Source organism: Anas acuta, chromosome Z (genome assembly GCF_963932015.1).
Source record: "Anas acuta chromosome Z, bAnaAcu1.1, whole genome shotgun sequence".
Classification (NCBI taxonomy): domain Eukaryota; kingdom Metazoa; phylum Chordata; class Aves; order Anseriformes; family Anatidae; genus Anas; species Anas acuta.
The window spans coordinates 57379997-57398426 of NC_089017.1; the positions used below are offsets into that span (position 1 = coordinate 57379997).

The window sequence follows — 18430 nt, forward strand, 5'->3', positions numbered from 1 at the left end:
TCGCAGTCTACAACTTCCTCGTAAGGGGGTGTCGAGAGGCAGGAGACCTTTTCTCCATTAACACCAGTGACAGGACCCGCGGGAACGGGGTTAAGCTGAGGCAGGGGAAGTTTAGGCTTGACATCAGGAGGGGGTTCTTCACAGAGAGAGTGGTTGCACACTGCAACAGGCTCCCCAGGGAAGTGGTCACTGCACCGAGCCTGCCTGAATTTAAGAAGAGGTTGGACTGTGCACTTAGTCACATGGTCTGAACTTTTGGGTAGACCTGTGCGGTGTCAAGAGTTGGACTTGATGATCCTTAAGGGTCCCTTCCAACTCAGGATATTCTATGATTCTATGATTCTCTTCCTTGGCTTCCCGCTGCTCGGTTCTGTACAACAAGGCTTTTTGTCAGCTTCCCAAGTTTCTCGGCTCGGAATGGACAAGCCCTCAGTGCAAATGGGTGTGACTGAAATGCCAGAACTCTTCTCTTTGCAGCCACAGAAGACTTGTGTTTCAATCTGGGTGCATTTTCATGCAGGCGGAATTGGATGTGCTTAGCTGGTGAGTTCTGCCAGCTGGGTAACGGAGCCAAAAGGCTGCGTGGGAGTTCAGCAAGAAGGAAGTTCAGCAAACTTTCCTTTGCATGGCAAAGCCTCCTTGACTGAGAATCAGCAAGAGAAGAGCAGAAGATGTGTTTGGGATCCGGCAGCATTTGATACCCATCGAGGCTTTGGAGTGTTTCTGGTAGGCATTTGTAAAGAAATCCTATTCGATGCTTCTTCTTGTGCTTCAGAATTAACAGATGGGGGGCAGTATAAGGAGCCACGGTTGCTGAAATATATAACTAATAAAAAATAGTTCCATATGGGCATAAACAGACGGATTAAAATCAGAGGAATGCTTGGTGTGTAGTAATCACAACTATTTAAAATCATACCCACCATGTAAGCAACACGACAGCTTTCTGTGCTTCTGAAATTCTAAATACTTGGCCCTTGTAAGCAGAAGATGGCTTTCAAGCACGTGTGTGTCTATAGGTATAAATTCAGGATAAAAAGGTTTTGTTTGAATAATTTCTGTTGCCTATGCATCGGTACTGTAGCAGTGAGAAAATAAGGTTCATTGTAAGTCTATGCTTTATCAACAGGTCATTAACAAGATCTTACACTATTGTTGCTTCATCCGGCAGTATAACATCCAATTTGGTCTGACCACTTTCAGACCAAAGGTTAAGTCTGCTAGCTTAGAAGGTAATAGAAGCAAAATTAGTTTCTGCACTGGTTTAACAGTTGTTAACATATCTGCTTTTTTATCACAGTTCCTTTCCAGGGTGTAATGATGCTTGTGTATTCTTTGGGAAACTCTTCAACATTCTGTTTCATCAGGGAGTTAATTCTTTCTTCTTTAACTCAGAAAACATTTTTTCTTAGGTGCAGAAAATTGCAAATGAGGTGAACAGAGGAATTGTAACAGATCTTCCTGAATACTGAGTGGGGAGCACAGAGATGGAGGCCGGCATGGAGGAGATCCTGGTTAAAGTTGCAGTAAGGGTCAGACCTCTGCTTTCCAAGGAAGTACTTCATAACCACCAAGTATGCGTGAGATTAGTCCCAAATACACAACAAAGAATCATTGGGAAAGACCGTGTCTTCACTTTTGATGTTGTATTTGGCAAAAACTCAACCCAAGAAGAAGTTTACCCAGTTTGCATGAAACTTCTTCTAGTGTCTTTGGCTGAGGGGTATAATGCTACAGTATTTGCATACGGACAGACAGGCTCTGGGAAGACTTACACCATTGGAGGTGGTCACATTGGTACGTTGTAAAAAGTCTTTTTTTGTGTGTGTGTGAACAATGTAGTTCTGCAAATTAAGTCTTTAATACATAACAGATGATGCTTGAGAATTTTTAAGAGATAATGAAAAAATGTATAGCAAAAAAAGACATATATATTCCAAAGTTTATGTGATGGTTGTGTTCTAAACACAAATTCTGTGTTTAGGCAATGCCAAAAGTATGAGAGAAAAAAAAATAAAAAAGTGCTCTTTCCCATTCTCTATTCTAACAGGCAACTTACCCTACTTTCTGAAACACAGTGCTTTAGAAATTTTTGCTCCATTTATCCTACTTAGAAAGTATCTGCTTTAGGTAATTGTATGAAGCAAACTGACTCTTGGACTTTTTTCAGAGACTGACAAAGAGATTTCATATCTAAATTTCATGGAATAGAATCCTAGAATGGTTTGGGTTGGAAGGGACCTTAAAGATCACCCGGTTGCAACCCCCTGCCACGGGCAAAGATGTCACCCACTAGAGCAGGTTGCCCAGGGCCCCATCCAGCCTGGCCTTGAACACCCCCAGGGATGGGGCATCCACAGCTTCTTTGGGCAACCTGTGCCAGTGCCTTGCCACCCTCTGAGGAAAGAATTTCTTCTGACTATCTAATCCAAATCAACCCTCTTTTAGTTGGAAAGCCATTCCTCCTTGTCCTATCATTACAGCACCTGCCAAAGAGTCCCTCCAGAGTCCCTCCCCAGCTTTCCTGTAGGCCCCCTTTAGGCACTGGCAGGCTGCTGTAAGGTCTCCCCAGAGCCTTCTCTTCTCCAGGCTGCACAACTGCAACTCCCTCAGCCTGTCTTCGTAAGAGAGGTGCTCCATCTCTCTAAGCATCCCTGTGGCCCTCCTGGACTCTCTCGAATACTTCCACGTCCTTGTGCTGGGGGACCCAGAGCTCCAGGTGGGGTCTCACAAGAGCAGAGCAGAGGGGGTCAATCACGTCCCTCCCCCTGCTGGCCATGCTGCTTTTGATGCAGCCCAGGATATGGTTGGCTTTCTGGGCTGGAAGCACACATTGCTGGCTCAGGTGGAGATTCTCATCAACCAACACCGCCAGGTCCTTCTCCTCAAGGCTGCTCTCAATCTGTTTTCTGTCCAGACTGTAGTTGTGCTTGGAACTGTTCCAGCACAAGTGCAGAACCTTGCATATTGGCCTTGTTGAACTTTATGTGGAATTCAAATTTTGCTTTTTTCAAGGCAGATATCTGAAACTCTACTATTCGACTTACTTGGTATTTCCAAGTCAGTGTTCCTCAAACACCTGAGACTGGAAACTACTTTTTTTCTGTATTGGTTCGCAGAAGAATTCTTCAGCTTCTGCATGTATCCGATTTTGCTTTCTGACTCTCTCTGGAATCCTGTATCACCAGCTCTTGTTATCTTCCCTTCCATATGGAGAAGTCACAATTTGTTTGTCTGTTGTGCTGAAGAAGACAGAAGAAGTGGAGTAGCAGGAATTAGAAGACTCTCTGGATTTTTCTTGGTCCTTGATTCTGAATTTGAAACCCTGAAAATGATGTATTCATTCTTTCTGCATAAAGGATTTGCAGTTTTATCATTAATTCATGAGCAAGTTCAAAATATTTTTTTCTTCTAGCGTGATTTTTTACTAATTTAATTTTCTTTTAGTCTCATACCCGCAGAAAGTAGTAAAGTTCTGTATCATTTCCATGCATTTCTGATCAACAGAAAAGCAAATCTTTACATGAAAACTTGGGAAAACTGAGCTCTTCCTATTCCTTATATTGAGTGATAAACCTCGCAGACTTCTCTTTAGTTTTAGTCTTTGTAATTTGTGTGACAGAATGACTGCAAGTGTCTGTGACATCTGTGTTTCTATTGACATCAGTTTCAGAGGATGAAAAAGGCATAATCCCACGGGCTACTCAGGAGTTATTTCAGCATATTTCTGAAAACCATAACATCGATTTCCGTGTGAAAGTATCTTATAGAGAGGTTTACAAGGAAGAACTTTGAGATTTATTGGAGTTGGAGGCCTCTGTGAAAGATTTACATATCCGAGAAGATGAAAAGGGAAATACAGGTAGGATTTCAGCTCTAGAACTTCGTGCATTTGATTTCTGTTGTGTGCACAAATTACTGTTTCCACCTCTTGAAAAGAGAGCTTATCGATGACTAATACTAGACGAAGTCACGTTTTCAAAATATCAATTCAGTTTAGCTGATCTGAAGCAGCCTTCATTTGAGATTCCTATGAACAATATCAATGTTCCTCCAGAAGCAGCATCAGGCAGTAAGGTAGTACTGTTACTGTTTCTGCAAATTCAGCATAGAAACACAATTGTGCATGATTATTCAGTTGAATGAATGCTTTAAGATTAAGCCTTTGCTTCTCACTTCAAAGTTATATTTGTTAAGCTACTTATGCTGTAAATATCTGCTTCCATTCCACTAAGAACTATGTTCTTAACATAGGCTGGGAGTCACTTTTACGACAAACTTTCAAAATTTCTGTCTTATTTTTTTTTTAACTGACAAAGTAAGCTTTGAGCTAGGTTTGCTCATACTTTTTTTCTAGATAGCACTAGGTTGCAAATTGCATAAGACGATGTGTAGACACCTAAGTCTGTGTATTCTGTTTACGATATTGTTTCAAATGCTGTGACAAAATACACCCATATATTCTATTTCTGCAGGTGTCAGATGTGCTGTACTTCATGCTTTCCACCTACTGTTTTATTTTATTTGGCTGTGTGCTACGACCTTATAATAATGCAGGCTTGTATGCTTGTGTGATTTGTGTTTATAGATTGACTCTTCATAATTGCAGTAAACTTTTACTGAAAAGTTTAAAATTAATGTAATTATTCTGATTTTCTTTTGGTGTTTGAAGTGATTGTTGGTGCTAAGGAATTCCAAGTAGAATGTGCAGATGAAGTGATGAGCCTGTTGGAAAGTGGCAATGCAGCTCGTCACGCAGGCACAACACAAATGAACGAACACTCTAGTCGATCACATGCCATTTTTACTCTCAGTATTTGTCAGAAACAATCTGAAGAGTCTCAAAAAAAATAGGGATCCACAGGATTCATCTTGGAAATCAGTCCAGATGATTGCTTCAAAGTTCCATTTTGTGGATTTGGCAGGATCCGAGAGGGTGACAAAGACTGGAAATACCGGTGAAGGATTCAAAGAATCAATTCAAATCAATAGTGGTTTGTTGGCCTTGGGAAATGTTATCAGTGCTCTTGGAGACCCAAAAAGGAAAAGCGTACATATTCCATCCAGGGATGCTAAAATCACTCGCCTTCTGAAAGACTCCCTAGGAGGGAATGCCAAGACTGTCATGATAACATGTATAAGTCCATCCTCATCATACTTTGATGAATCTTTAAATCCGCTCAAATATGCAAACAGAGCCAAAAACATTAGAAATAAACCAGTTGTCAACTACAACCCTGATCAAGACCGGGTTGATGAAATGGAACTTGAAATCAGATTGCTCCGAGAAGCTTTGCAGAACCAACAAGTTGGTAATCAGTGTTGACATGACTTAAATCAAGAAAGAACCCGAATCAGTTTGCTAGAAGAACAGCTCACCCGGCTTCAAGTTCAGTGCTTCAGCTACAGAAACTGTTTGGACGAAGCCTTCCCATTCCTGGTTGATTTGAATGATGATGTTAGCTTAAAAAGCAGGAAGCTCTCACCGTGCAGCAAATTGACACTGGAACTGGCACCATGCAAGAGTCCCATCATATCACAATTCTTCAGCTGAGGAGAGAACTAAAGAAATGCCAGGTATTTCATTCTAAGTTGATTGTTTAGGTACCTATGAACAAATCAGGAAAGCTAATGTGTCTGTCTTGTAGCAGGAGGAGATAGAGTTCCAACAAGTTAGAATTTTATAAAATCAACCTATTTTCATTTTTCACACTGAATTCTGGTAAGCCTGTAGATTGTTACCTCACAATTGCATACACAACTTCTGGCTTTTCTTGGTTCTCATCATCCTAAATTACAGCTCTGTGATTTATTCTTCATTTTTTTTCTCTGGCTTATTGTAAAGCTCTGCTTCCCAGGTTCAAAACAGTGTAAGAGCTGGGTTTAAACTGAAAGCTACCCGGGTAAGCATGCCATCCACAGCTAGGAGGAGATGGTTAGGGAGATGCTAAAATAAACAGGGCAATAAAGGCTCTTGAGCAGCTCTTAAGAGTTGTATTTACTTGAAAGATATAGGTTGTACAGAAAAGATAGAGTTGTACAGAAGTATCTGTCTTTAGAATGGTAAGACATAGTGTGTCTCTACTTTGCATTTGGCTCCTAAAGCTTTTCTGGAAGGCCAACTACATTTGGAAGTAACCTTCAATCACTATTGGATCACTTACCCAGAAAAACATCTGAAAAAAAATAACATTATAGTTTCTTTAATCTTTAGGCTCTTCTTTGAGATGAAAAATGAGGAGGGCCATCCTTATTTTTTTGTTTGAGAAGTGTATTAATATTAATATTATGATTGATGCTGAGATTTTACAGCCACATCTCACAGCACACCGAAGAAAGTAATTGGATTTAAATACCCACTTTGTAAGGTAGTGTTGGTTATGGGTCCATTATTTCCTTTGGGAGAAAGAAACTTGTCAAAACAAAATCAATAGATGAGAAACAGAAGTAAAGAAACAACTGGTGGAAAGCACTTTTGAAGGGAGCAGCTGATTCCCCAGAGGGCCATGCTGCCATAACCACAGGGACCTTGACAGCCTAGAAAGGTGGGCTGACAAGAACCTCATGAAGTTCAGCAAGGGCAAGTTCAGAGTCCTGCACCTGAAGAGGAACAACTGCAGGCACTCGTGCATGCCGGGGGCCACCCCGCTGGCAAGCAGCCCTGCAGAAAAGGAGCTGGGCGTCCTGGTGGCCACCAAGTTGAACATGAGTCAGCCATGTGCCCTTCCTCCTAAGAAGGCTACTGGTTTTGTTGGCTGCACTAGGCAAAGTGTCACTAACAGGTCAACAGATGTGATCCTTCCGCTCAGTGAGGCCACAGCTGGAGTAGTGTGTCCAGTTGCAGTTGCAAACTGTGTTTTGTGGTGCGTTATGAACAGCATAGGCAGCCAGTCAAAAGAGGTGATTCTCCCACCATATTTAGCATTGATGTGGCCTCACCTTGAGTATTGTGTGCTCAGGGGCTCCCCAGTTGAAAAAGGATGTGAAGATAATTGAAAGTGTACAGAGGAAGGCAACAAAGCTGGTAGAAGGGCTGGAAGGCAGGTCCTCTGAGGAGAGACTGAGAACACTTGTGTTGTCCAGTCTAAAGAATAGGAGGCCAAGAGGCGATCTCATGGCTCTCAGCAACTTGCTGAGGAGGGAAGGTGCTGGTCTCTGCTGCTGGTAACTGAGGGAAGAATGCATGGGAATGGCACAAAGCTGTGGGGGATGTCCAGTTCACACTGGACATCAGGGAAAATTTCTGTACCATGAGGATGGTCAGACACTGGCAGCGGCTTCCTAGCGAGCTGTTTGGTGCCCCATGCCTGTCAGTATTCAGGAGGCATTTGGGCACTGCCCGCAATAACATGCTGTAACTTTAGGTTAGTCCTGAAGTGGTCAGCCAGTTGGACTTGATGATCTTTGTAGGTCCTTTGCAACTTTTCTACTCCATTCCGCTTGATTCTGTTCAGTTCCGGGCTCCCCCGTGCAAGAGATTCAGGGCCATCCTGGAAAAAGTGCAGCAGAGGGCCACAAAGATGCTTAAGGGACTGGAGCACCTCTCCAATGAGGAAAGGCTGAGAGAGATGGGACTGTTCAGTTTGGAGAAGAGGAGGCTCAGTGGGGGATTTTAGCAATGTCTTACAAATACCTGAAGGGAAGGTGCAGTGAACGTGCAGCCAGGACAAAAGGCAGTGGGCATATACTGGAACACAAGAGCTTCTAGGCAAACATCTGGAAGCACTTGTGTACTGTGTGGTGGCTGTGGCTGTGCACTGGAACAAGTTGCCCAAAGAGGTGGAGTCATCCTCTGAGACCTGCAAAAGCCACCTGGACATGGTCCTGGGCAACCTGCTCAAGGTGGCCTTGCTTGAGCCAGGGGTTAAACCAGGTGACCTGCAGAGGTCCTTTCCAGCCTCAGCTGTTCTGTGATTCCATGGTGGGAGAATTTGCCATATGTACGTCACAACTTTGCAGTTCCAATCACATCTTTGAACAACAAATAAATATCTGTATGTATTTAATTTTCCATCTTCAAGAATAACAATGCCTGCTTTTCCACGGGCTGAATTTTCCTTTTATTATCTATCAGGCTCTAGCTATGGATGAAGAAGTATTCAGACAGAAGGATCATGAGTTGAAGATATTGCAGAATCAGATAAAGACATTAATACAGGAAAATGAAGAGCAACTGGAATCTTTAAAGAAGGCTGAAGAAACACATAGATTACAGGTATTTTTCCTCTGGCATATATTACATGTATCTATATCAAACCATCCGTCCACTCTAGGAATGTACTCATGATTTCAAGACAGATCCTTCAGAATTTTTTTGGATGTAAACACCTACCAGTCTTACAAGCACCTTGTTTGAATTCGAGCTGTATTCCCTAATGAGCTGAGATCATCTAGTGGGTGAATCACAATACCGTGATTCCTGAAGTTTGTGTATCAGCCTAACTGTGCCATAGCCCTCCTGTATGATATTAAGTGATTCATTCACCCTCTCTTTGCTTCCTGCCTTCCTCCAGATCTGTATTGTTGCTAAGTTGTTTCAGGACGATTCATGATTTAGGACTTGAAAGGCTTTTAAAGATTGTTTAGAATCTCAAAAAGACCATCAAGTTCCTACAGAATGCTTTAATTGAAAGGCTGTGTAGAAACATGCTTTGTTATGTCTTTATTCAGTGTGAGAGTAAAGTATTGTTGCCTTTTGACTTTTTAAGACAGAATTTCATCCTAGTATTCTGAGAGTTTACTATTACAAGAAGCTGAGTGACACAGTGGAAACACTGCTTGCCTCCTTCCCTCTCTAGATCTTGTATATGCTAATGAAATTGTAATGGGTAGTAAGTGAATAGCATTTCAAGATCCAGGAGACCATATATAGGATAGCTGATAGATCTGACTTTATAGGATGATAGATCTGACCTTTTTTAAAGGGAACAGCATAAACATGGCTAGTTAGTACTCTTCTCCTTATTCTCCTTTTTCTCCTTTTTCTCCTTTTTCCTCTTCTTTGCTGATGGCTTGGGGAGAGTCAACGAATGAAAGGTAAGTCTACTGGTCACCATCTTTTCCTTCCCTCTGTAACTTTTTTTCTGTTCTGTCATCTCTGGATAGGCTTTTTTTGTGTGTTTTCCTTTTTTAACCCATACTGCATATTGTCAGCTTATTAGACTGAAACAATCCATGCTTATAATACACATAGATGCTTATATAGGATTATGCTTCTAATTGTATCCTATGGAGGATACGAGGCAGATGATATGAACAGAAACAGTTGTACTGTAGGCAAAAGATCGCAGCTCTCACCTTTACTTAAAAACAGACAAATCAGTATAATAATTAAATCAAATGCTTATGTCAAATGGCTTAAAGTTGTATGCACAGGAAAGTGTCGTTTCAATGATACATGATAGAATAAGAACTGTAAAAGTAAAAGTAGCATGTAGATGTTTGTACACATGTATTTATGTAACAGGTTACGCACTATGGGGTTGTATGTACAAGGGCATAAGGGACAGAGTCTTATAGGGATTAAAAAAAAAAAAAGTTGCAAGGTGGAGTTCCCCATTACTACTTCCACAATCATAAAATGTATGGTATTCACATATATATTCTTTTTGCTATGACACAGAAATATTATGTATTGTATTCCAACAAAATGTCAATTTGTGGGGCATTGTCTATGTATGGGGAAAGGACTTGCAGTCTAAGAAGATGAGAAAAACAGAATAAATAAAAATATATGATTCAAAGTAGGAGAATGCATACTTTAGTTAACTATCTCTAGCTGTTATTCAAATTTCCTGTTGGTAGGCAAGATTTTCGATGTATTCTGAAAGGAACAGAGAAGACTGAAAATTGTATGGTCTTGGCCTTATGGATAAATCAGTTCAGTGAAGATATGTAATTTTGAACAATGCACAGAGATTGCTGTAGGAAAGGCAAGTAAGTTCTTCAAACTAGCATTACCGACAAATTTGAGGCTGGGTAGAAAAGAAAGTAACGGTTGATACAGGGGATCCTGGGGTCACGTACAATTTTATGAATGTTAATTAATAAAAATAATCTTTCAAGTTGGACCGCTCCAAGAGGAAGAGGAAGCCTACATGTATGTACATTTCATTCTTTAAACTCAGACCATGTGCTTCATTTGAACATTTTTCTTGAATTACCGTTTTATTTATCCATGAACACACAAATAAGGCAAGCAAGGGCTGATAAATATGTCATCTACTTCTTGCTAGATGTCTAAATCTAGCTGACAGTTTATATAGGACAGGTCCTTTAGAGACAAAAATGTCTCAAAAAAATGATTGGAGTTTGGGGAGAGGTAAGATTCTACCTGTCATGGCAGAGAATTTTCAGTTTGTTGCAGAATTTGCCTGTGCACTGCAGAAGAATTTAGAGTTGGTGAATGATATACAAGAAGACTGACTGACCTTTATAATGAATTTAGAAAGGTATGATGCAAACCTGATGATCAGCAACTGTTTTTGTTTTTGTTTTTGTTTTTTTCATATGAGAATGAAAAAATGGTGGAACAGCAAATCCTTATTGATCAGCTAAAAGAAAAATTAGAGAAGTTGATGGTTGTGAAAACTTGGGACTTCTCAAGTGCTTGTGGAGATGGGCCTGCTGTTACGGCATCTGCAAGAAGGCCATACAGTGTCCCACTCCTAAAGAGTATGCCCTTTACCCATCTTCAGGGACAGAGACAGGAAAGGTAAGGTCTAGCTAAGCATTACATTTTTTTTAACAGTTATCGTTCAATAATTCTATTTGGCGTGACAAATTATGGTGACCTATTGTCAGCTGCTGTTTAGCTTTGAAGCATTTTAGCATTGAAGACTGAAAAAGTACTTTCGAATGTCTTGCGACACATGCTATGTCCCAATTGTCCAAAATCTATGGGCTTCCATTTTGAATCCCAGAATGGCTGGAGTTTGAAGGGACCTTTAAAAATCATCTAGTCCAACTCTGCTATGGACAGAGACACCTTTCACTAGATCAGGTTGCTCAAAGCCCCATACAAATTGACTTAAAACACAGAATTTATCACAGTCATAAAGCTGTAGTCTTTAGTGATCTTTTTGTGCAATGCTTAACAGTTCAGATAGGAAGCATTCCCAAAATGAATGATTATTCAGTACTGATAAACTGAACATTTTGGGTAATAAGTTGGTAACAGTACCTTCTTTTGCACTTGGGACAAATGTTCTAAGCAGAACCTTCTCTTGTAAAACCTTCTGGTACACAGGTACTCAGAAATATTATTTAAACACCTGCAATTTTGCATACAAGGTCAGGTAGTGAAAGACTTTTCAACTGAAATACTATTGGAATATCTATAAAGAATTACTGAACTATTCCAAGTGTTTTCTGGGTGCTTTTTGGCAGGTGTATACCAGTCCCCCTGCTTTTTCCCTGGCTCGGATGATGGCAGGATTCCGTGCTCGTAGCCAGATGATACTGAGCTACATAGAAGATCAAGATGAAGTCCTTCACTGCCACCTCTCTGATCAGAGTGATGAAGAGAAAGAAAATACAGACAGTCAAAAGTAATTTAAGTTTTTTTTTTCTCATTACTTAATTAAGTAATTTTTTCTTTAATTTTTGTTACAGATAAATAGATAGCAAATATACTATGACTGCCTAATCCTACTGTAATGTGAGGCCATTTGTGATACTACTTAAAATAAATTTGCAGGACCAACTAGGCATATTATGAAACTAGTTTAAAAACCACATTTTTTTGATGCGATAAAGATTGCATGATCTTTGTTTTGGGGACATCATCCAACAAGATCAAGCAAGGGAAGAAGAAGGTGCAAATGCTTATGTAAGCTTTCTCAGTTTGGCACTCTTCTTTTTAATATCATGTACTTTATATAAAGTTAGAAGAAAAAAAAATCCCTTTGTGTTTAGAATGTATCATGTTTTCCATTCTTTCTTAGGCATTCAATAAACCAAAGATGGACACGAAAACAGGCTTCTCCGTGCTTTCCCTTTGAGCAAAGTGACATGAAATGTCAAGTTGACAAGTCCAGCTTATGTGACAAATCTGTGCCACAGACTGATACAGCCACAGGTAAAATGGAAGTCATGAGAGTAAATTGTGTTAGATATAATATTAGAATATGCAATAATGTCTTTATCATATATAATTATTTTTCTCATCAAAATGTCTTTATTTGCTACAAATACTTTTTTCATGATAGCTCAACATAAATTTATTTTAAAATTATTTTCCTTTTCCTTTTCTGAAATTGACGTCAGTGACCTTAATGTTTAAGTACTACTTACTAGCGAGAAAGCACTTGACATACAAGTCTAGTACTAGTTCAAGAAAAGGAAACATGCTGTTGTTTCATCAGAGATGCACTGAAAATGCTTAAAAATATATATATTTTTCTCTCTCAGGTTAGCATTCATTAGCATTCTTGAAATGCTAATGCATGCTGTCATTTCCATATTTAGACGGCAGGGAAAAGACTCTTTGCAATACTCTCTCCTTTTGGCTCTTTTGCTTCATTTGTAAGAATTCTATACATACTATATTTCAGATCACTGTCTTTTGGCTAAAGAGTGTATTCCTTTTATTCCTTTTTTATTCCTTTTTTTTTTGGTCTCCACATTGCTTTGTTTTCTTTCAAGGTGAAGAAATCGACTGCCTCCAGAAAAGTCATGTTTTTAACATGCAGAAGTTAAAGAATTCAGAGTTGAGACTCACTGAGGCCAAGCAAAAAATGAGAGAACTTGCACTTCACATCAAAATGAAAGAAGAACTTATTAAGGAATTAGTAAGAACAGGTAAGTGACTGAAAAACTGAAATGAAGACATTCAGAAATAAGCAAGAAAAAAGACAGAAGACTTCTGAAGACCTGCATATCTTAGTTTTCGGGTAATTTTCTTCTGCGGGAATACTTCTGGTAACTTACAGTTTCCTAACTTCTATGAATTACTTGCTATGAGTGCATTGAAGGCTGCAAATTTTTATTGTGTCCTGCTCAGCTGTGATCTGCAGATTTGTTTGTTAAATATTTTCTTGTGTTTTGTGGCTTATTGTGTTTATCCACCTATAGTGTAATTTTTCACGTATGCTTAGTGCAACTGATCTCTTCATGGACATGTGTTTGTCACCCAGTGTCTGGGATAGGAGAGAAGATACGACACTGTGCTGGGAATGCTTGCATTGCCATCATAGCAGTAGAGAAGCAGGAGTCAGAAGTGGATGAGGGAAAAGGTCAGTGTCCCTGTTAGCCTATATCATTACACACCTGTCCTGATATATATATGCTTGCCAGAAACTTATCATTATGATGACCCTACAGATCTGTGCTTACCTGTTTTAATCACACTCTTCTAGTGTGTACATATTCTCCTGAGGCAGTCTTTTGGCATTGAGAAACATTGTGCGCCCCCAGTAACAGTACTTACGGAATCCCAAACAGAGCAAATCAGATTGCCCGAACAGGGCAAATCAGTAGAAACACAATCGAGAGTTTTTTGCTGATTACCAAGTTGAAAGCTGAGAAATATGTAGCATATTCTTCTGGGGAAAAACAAACAAACAAACAAACAAACAAAAGCAAAACAACAACAACAACAACAACAACAACAAAAACATAATAATACAGGCAAGCTATTTTGTCAAGGACTGCAGTAGGCAGAAAATTTTCACTTGATGTGGCACTCAGGTGTTACTTTCTTTGGTGACATCAGACGATTTATGAAGAGTTCAGATTTAAGATTCCTTCGTTCATCTATATTTCAGTGTTATAAGGGAGCTGTTTGTTTAGGTTTGGAAAATGTCTCAGAAATTTTTGGTTTAATCAGGATGAAGTAAGTAACAATTCAATTACAGGTTTAAGTAATACATTGCAAATTATTATCTTGCTGTTTTAAAACTATTTGGATATGATGTCTTTAAGGTAAGGATGCAGAGTGTGTAAGCAGGCAATATTCTTTGAAGATAACTAAACCGGAGCAAGAATCCGAGCAGGCCAAAATGGAACTGGCCGAAACTGAAAAACAGCTTCAGGAGCTGGAGAATAAGGAGCTGAGAGAGCTTCCTGAGAAAGCCAAGCTACAAAAAGAGTTCCGAAAGAAGATGGATGCAGCTAAGCTGAAAGTGCAGGTATTTCCAATCTGACCATTAGGATTTGCAAATTCCTGTCTCAGCATCACCTTTGAAATCCGTACACTCTGCTTGTGAAACTCTCACCAGCTTCCCACAATCGAAGCTAGTTGGATTGAAGTAGCCAATGAGACCCTTCACACAGTTATACCCACTACTATTTAACAACTAAGTAGTTAGATAGTTCTGTCTTTGATGATTTTACGAATCAAAAGGCTCAGAGACCTTAGAAATAATGTGTGATTGTTGGGGCAAAGTGTAGCAAGTCTTGCTCACTGTCCTAACTCAGTGAAATAGAGAATTAACCTGAGTCAGGTTTTAGTTTTAAGTTTTCCTGTTGTTAAGCTGAAATTTTCCATGAACATTTAGGCCTTACAGAAGAAGAAGCAAGACACTAAGAATCTGGCTTCTCTATCTAACCAAAGTGACAAACGAGCAATAGAACTTGAGCAGAACGTGGCTCAGATGAAGCATCAGCAGACCCTGCTAGAGAAAAGACTGCGTGAGGAGAGTGAAAAAAAGAAGCAACTAGAAGCAGAGCTTCAGCGGGACCAGCTACAAATTAAAGCAGGATTCTTTCTGTTTCCTTATGACAAAGAATAAGATCAACCAGTTTGACCTTTGTTTTCCCAAAGGCAATGTACTGTACTACCAGATTTTGTCCTTTGAAGTAATTGCTTACTTGACACTGAAGAAATTGTGTATAAGTATTTTCACAGAAATCTTCATTCTTCCTTTCTCTTCAGCTATGTTTTTAAATGTTATTATGTGATGTCTAGCCCTGAGTTGCAATTTTGCATGCAATTTTGCATGTTCAATATTTCTGATTTCATGATTGTGTAGATTCTGTCATTAAATGTGTTTGAAAAACACACTGATAGAGGCAGAAAGAAAGTTTTGTTTGTTTGTTTTTGTTCATAGGAACTTCAGCTTAAGATGGAACAGCAACAGAAGATTCTTAAACTTAAAGACAGCGAGATTGCTGCATTTAAGAAGAAGAAAAATAAGTCGGTGGGAACTTTACAGAAATCAGAGGTAGGTAATCTATTCCAAATCTGTGTGGACACTGAAAAGAAAGGTGTCTTTATTCACCCTGTGTCATCTTTGTAAAGCGTTTGGAAGAAGAGTATTCCGTCCTCCCTCCCCTGTTTTTTTTTTTTAAATTGTTATTTTTTTGTTGTAGCAAAACCTGAGACAAGTCAAGAAGCTCTTTAACTGGTTTTGAATGAACGAAAGGAGAGGGCTGTAATGTCTTTGTTTTTTCTATGACTTGTCAAAGGTAGTAATTCAGATAGCTGGAAATTCAACAAGTTTGGTTGTCTGGTAGGTTTGAAGGTGATTCTGATGAGCTCTGTTATAAATGTTGCACGGTTTGTTTGTTTCTTTTCCCATCTGACAAATATGACAGACGGCTATGGTTTTGGTTGTTCATGACAGTGTTAGAATAGTAGGTTTCCTGTGCAACAGCGCTATCTGCATGATTTCAGAACTAGACATTGGAACATGAGAGTTTCATGAGTTAACCAAAGTCTTTAGAGGTGAAAATAAATTTAAAAAATGAAATAAAAGCAACTTTTTAGCCATACCAGCAATATGCCCACTGATAAACCATTGCTTCAGAAGAGACTTAGAATAGACTCTGATAGCAGGATCAGAACTCCCATTTTTTCTTTCTTTCAGCATCACAGTTTCTCATCACGATGTGTTTTTCCACCAATCTTGGTCTTGGGCAAGAATCATGCAATGAGGATGGGCTAGCTGATTTCCTGTGGTACCTTTCCAACTTAGTTGTTGTCATTCTATATATGACATCTATTTATATAACTGTTTGTAGGAAAATAATACATTTCCTTAAAAGCATCTGATAAAATTGTTTGCATAAGATGTAGTAATATAACATTGCTGAGCCTCTCCTTAAGTCAGTCCTATTTCTGTAGTATCCTGAATCAGGATTCTGTTGAACAATTAATGTTAAGAATTGAAATGTTGATTTCTCACGTTTTATCAGTTACTCTAAAAGAGGAAAAACATAGTCATGCTCTCTGGATCTCTGTTTAAATTGTAGAAATTAGAAGAGCAAAAGAAATGGCTGGATGAAGAAATGGAAAGAATTCAACAGCACCAACAGTTAGCGGAACTAGAAGAAGATTTAAAGAAAAGAGAAGCCATTGTAGCTAAAAAAGAAGCATTATTGCAAGAGAAAAGCCACCTAGAAATCAAGAAACTGAGATCTAGCCAGGTGATTTAAGAAAAATAAAAAAGAAAGCAAGCAAGAAAGCAAGCAAGAAAGCAAGCAAGAGAGAAAAAGAAAGAAAGAAAGAAAGAAAGAAAGAAAGAAAGAAAGAAAGAAAGAAAGAAAGAAAGAAAGAAAGAAAGAAAGAAAAGAAAGAAAGAAAGAAAGAAAGAAAGAAAGAAAGAAAGAAAGAAAGAAAGAAAGAAAGAAAGAAAGAAAGAAAGAAAGAAAGAAAGAAAGAAAGAAAGAAAGAAAGAAAGAAAGAAAGAAGGAAAGAAAGAAACTTAACACAATTGTAGAGCTGCCTGAAAAGACTATGGTTTAAGAAGAGGTTTAAGCCATGCAACTTGTATCTGTAGCGCTGCCATTACATTATTGTGTGGCTTGATCAAATCAACATTTTAAACATGAATAATAGAATGTAATAACCTTTATTTACATGATATCCCCGAAATTCTAACAACAAAACAAAATCTGACTTCCAAAGTTCTGTTATTGCAGCACATTAAATAACGATATCTAAAAAATTGCTCAATGCCTGCAAACTAGAGAACGTGGCAGAGAAACATTCTGTATTATTTACTTTGGCTACTGAGAAACAGAAATTGAAATGTCATTGTCACCGTAATGACTAACTCATGTAAGATATGTAGAAAACTGCACATTGCTTTTCTTTGTTTTCTTTCACCTTTTGATTAAATAGTAAATTTTATGGTAGCTATCTACTTAGCCTAAATGGCGTCCCTTTACAAGAAGTAGACAGGTCTTCCACTTTAGGATGCGACAGTCTCATGTACATGTTTATGGGGAAGGAGATTTATACTTACGGTTTCTTTCATTCTTCCTCTTATTTCTTTCTCTCTCTCTCTCTTTTTTTTTTTTTTTTTTTAAGGCTTTAAACAAAGATAGTATGAAATTGTCTACCGCTTAAGTATGCTGGACCAGGAATTGTGTGATAAAGGTATGCAGCTTCAGGACAGCACTACTGAAGATAAGACAGACATTCTGGAAAAAATTCAGGTTCTTCAGAAGGAAAGGGATCAGCTACTCAGAAGAAGAAATAGTGTGGATGAGAAACTGAAAGAAGGTAACTGAAAAGTGTTGTCAGCTGAAGTAAGTAACTATCTCCGAGATACATCAAAGTTTTAGGCAATGTTTAGGCAATGACACCAGGAGGGGTCATCTTGAATTACCTTACGTAATCACCTTAGACTAATCACCTTATTACCTTAGTCTTTCCCCAAATGTTTTCGTGCTCAGTCTCAATTCCTCCTGCCTCATTTACACACATACAGCAACTAAGATTGATTCAAGTGCATCCTTCCCCTTGGGAGGCAAATAAAAGGTCTAGTGCCTAAAACATTCTTCTTGATTTGTTCTAGTTGCTTGCACCAAACTGTAAGATGTTGTTGCAAATACTGGTTTCCTAAATGTGTTAGCTCTTCTCCTTTGTCCGGCATTTGGTAAGGCCTGCCATCCAATATCTCCAAAGGGGCTTAGTTTGACCAAGTTTACATAAATTATGTTACTTTGGTGAAAAGTGCGTGTTTTCACCACAATGATATCACAACAACTCAGACTTTGGTGAAAAGAAGTTGCGATTTCTTTATGCGTCTCTCATGTACATGGGAAACCAGTCTTCATGACAAAAGTTTTGGAATCGCTGCCCTGGAATCCATTATTATTGTTATTATTATTTTAATTATTAAATAATTATTAAATGATGATTATTTATTAATTATATTAATATTAATTATTAAATATTTATTATTATTATCATTAATAATAATAATAATAACAAAAACATCATCATCATTATAAAACATGTGGATGTGGCCTGGAGGAAGCTGTGGCCCATGGAGAGCCCCCACAGGAGCAGGCCCTGGGCCGAAGCTGCAGCCCATAGAGAGGAGCCCACGCAAGAGTACTGCATGGTAGTACTGCTGCAAAAACCTGTGCACCCTCTAGGCACTAGCAGCATGGAGATGGGGACACCCTGCCCCAGGGTCTGACCGCAGCAGCTGCACACGCAGCCCACAGACACCCATGCACGCAGAACAGAACAGAA

At 39.0% G+C, this 18430-nt stretch overlaps 1 pseudogene; it reads left to right on the forward strand.

The window, feature by feature from the left end:
* Positions 1-1691: 1691 nt before the first annotated feature.
* Positions 1692-18142, forward strand: LOC137848575 (kinesin-like protein KIF27; annotated as a pseudogene).
* Positions 18143-18430: the final 288 nt, after the last annotated feature.